The sequence below is a fragment of the Coenobita brevimanus genome, chromosome 97 (assembly GCF_032717465.1).
Source record: "Coenobita brevimanus isolate Jiangsu-jjx chromosome 97, ASM3271746v2, whole genome shotgun sequence".
NCBI lineage: Eukaryota > Metazoa > Arthropoda > Malacostraca > Decapoda > Coenobitidae > Coenobita > Coenobita brevimanus.
Genome location: NC_137050.1, coordinates 49,717,549 through 49,720,501, shown reverse-complemented (window position 1 = coordinate 49,720,501; position 2,953 = coordinate 49,717,549). Strand labels below are relative to the sequence as shown.

Genomic DNA, 2,953 nt, shown 5'->3' with positions numbered 1-2,953 from the left:
GCTGTGTAAAATGGTGTGTAAATACAAGAAATAATGAGGAAGAATGTCCTTGAACTGAAGGGGAAAGCTAACAGATGATTACACAAACTGGTGGCCGCAAAGATTAAAAAAAGAAAAAAAAAAGAAAATGGGAAAAAGACCCGTATGAGTAAAAATAATCTAAAGAGAACTATGACTGAAAGCCGTAACAATATCCTCGATTGAGTAACAGCCGTATGAGTAAGAATCGTCCAACTGAGAGCTGTATTAAATAAAGACATTCATTCATCACTCATTCATTGCCAGACGCCATGTATCCCAGACGGGGTGGCCAAGGGCTTAGAGTTAATTGTTTTACAGGGAGGGTCACTAATCCTCCACCAACCCCACATGACACGTAGGGATGTCAACAGCATCTGGTGTTCCCAGGCGGTCACCCATCCAAGTACTAACCAGACCCAACGTTGCTTAACTTCACTGATCGGTCGGGAAGCGGTGTACTCAACGTGGTATGGCCGTTGAAAAAAGACGCGCATGAGAAATGTTTAAGTACTGTATAAGACCCGTATGATTAAGACCAGATGGGAAGGAAACCAAGTAAGTTCCGTATAAGTAAGATTCAACGACAAAGACCTGTAAGAGTGGTGCGAGTAAAAACAGTACGTTCGTCGACGCACTTCACACTGCCCCTCTACCGATGACATTAAGCTTAACTGTTTAAATTTGTCAAAACCTGACGAACTTAAGAATATCACTGGAGTATCATCATAGGGGTGAACCAGTCTTAAACCCTCTAAGTACGTCATCAATTTAACCTTCAACATTCTCGTCAAAGCTTAGCAATTATATTTCAGGGGAAGCGTAACGTGAGGCTAGGGTCTAAATTCCCAATGGTCCTCAGTAAAAGTATTCGTAAACAAACTTTGAAGTACATTGAATAAACTTTAGATCAAGGGTTCCCAATATTTTTCTCCCTGCAGATCTGGTTGTGGGACAGTCCTAGCATGTATTAAAAAAGGACGGTTGGTGTTTGCGCTGAAGTTGTGACATGTGAAGGTGTATGGTACTTAGGAGGACTGCTGTGCCTCAGGGAACGGAGTCTGAAGCCTATGCACAGAGTCGGACAAACAAAATGAAAAAGGAAAAAAAAACTGGGACAGGCAGGTAAAAATATGATTAAGAGATTTCAGGGTAATGCTGAAACGTCCATAGTAGTGTAACATAAACAAATGTTCAATAAATTCAATGTTAAAAACAAAGATTGGGATTTTCTCGCAACATAACAAATATATGCCATACTAAATTGCAGCACAAAAGACCTTGACTCACCAGTCAATGACGAACACTACCTTCCAATTCATATGAGGACTGACGGCAACTTTTAATGGGAGTATCTAGCTCTAGTGATAAATGCCAGTCAATACATCTGAAACTGAATATTGATAAAGTATTGACTCTGGTATTAGGATAACCTTATCTGACAGTTTTCAGTGCTGGAGATTTATGTCCCTTTTATTAATGCACTGCAGTTGGGACATTATATGCCAGGATAAAGATAACCTCATTTTCCACATTAAGCTGAAAAACTGCTGCAACCTTACATGAAAACGCACTGGAATCAGACATGTATGGCTTGCGTGCAAAAAGTGTTGTTACTCTTGCGAGTCTCAACTTTCTCAGTAATACGACAAATTTACGAGAATTTAGTTGAGATGATTCATCTGATATAATGTATTTATTATTATATTTTACGAATTTCTTTAATTTCCCAATATTATTTTCGCGGTCCAGTCACCAACACCTTGCAGCCCGATCCGCGGACCGAGGGCTAGAAACCTTGGCCTTAGAATAGTGGATAATCGTTGCTGCAACACCAATAATGAAACAATATAAGCAGTAAATGTGTATAAAAATTTAGTTCTACATTATACAAGAAAATAAACAGCACGTTTCTTAATTATCATTCGCCAAAAATAATGGTAAGTTCGAGACTGTTTTGTGTAAGTGAATAATTCTCAAAAACAACTTAATATCTTTAAAAAATCAATTCCATTACAAATACCTTATCTCTTTTGGTTCTGTGACTTCAGACAATCCCTAGACGCTTTTACGAGTTTCTACCTTTCCACCACAAGCTGGATGAGGCATTGAAATTCGCAGCAGATATGAAGAAGGTTAGTACAGCATCTAGAAAAAGAGACTGTTACGTTCATACGATAAGAATTGCCTTTAGTTGGGTGATATGTAGGTGGGAATGGAGAATATGGATGAAAATGACAATGAGAAGAGGGTTAGAAGGACAGGGAAGTGAATGGGTAATAAAAGTATATGAAAAAAACGCGAGGTGTGGATTTAGAAGTCACAAAAACCCTGACGACGAACAGAAATTCCCAGATAAATATGTAGGTAGATGCGCAGTCGGTAATAAGAACTCCCCGCTATTCCCCCTGGTCTCCTTCACACTCAGAATACGCCCTTCACTTCCTGCCTAACCGCATCACATCAAAGAGAAGAAACATACCAATCCGTATATTAGCCAGTAGAGAGAAGTGACGAGCTGCAATGGTGAAGTATTAGCTACACTATTGTCCCACACTCTAAAATGACAGGAGTTGGATCCACGTTTTTAACCTGTTAGATGACGGATTGGTTCTCTTAAGGCATTTTAAAGCGCAATTTTGTTAGGGTCGTTTTGCATGTGAGATGGAGATGAGAATGTCGAAGAGCTGAATGATGAGTGAATGGATATATGGCCCGTTTCACTAGTCGTTCTTTTTCACGGTTCTTCAGCTTTTCTTTTTACCTTTTTGTTCCCGCTTCTGAAACCCTTCCACCCTATGAATTACAGAGAAAGAGAAGATGATATATGGATGGATGGATATAGAGGCTTTGTCGGAGTGGATGGGATAAAAAAAAAAAAAAAATCTTCATTAACCTATGCTGAACTGAGATCTACAGCAATAGTTCAGGGATG

The 2,953-nt window shown here is 39.3% G+C and overlaps 1 non-coding gene across 1 annotated transcript; it reads right to left on the bottom strand.

Annotated features, from left to right (window-relative positions):
* Window positions 1-383: 383 nt before the first annotated feature.
* LOC145413919 (5S ribosomal RNA) lies at window positions 384-502 on the bottom strand. Its single transcript, XR_013899796.1, has one exon. It is a non-coding gene; the product is annotated as a 5S ribosomal RNA (ribosomal RNA).
* Between the last annotated feature and the right edge of the window lie 2,451 nt (window positions 503-2,953).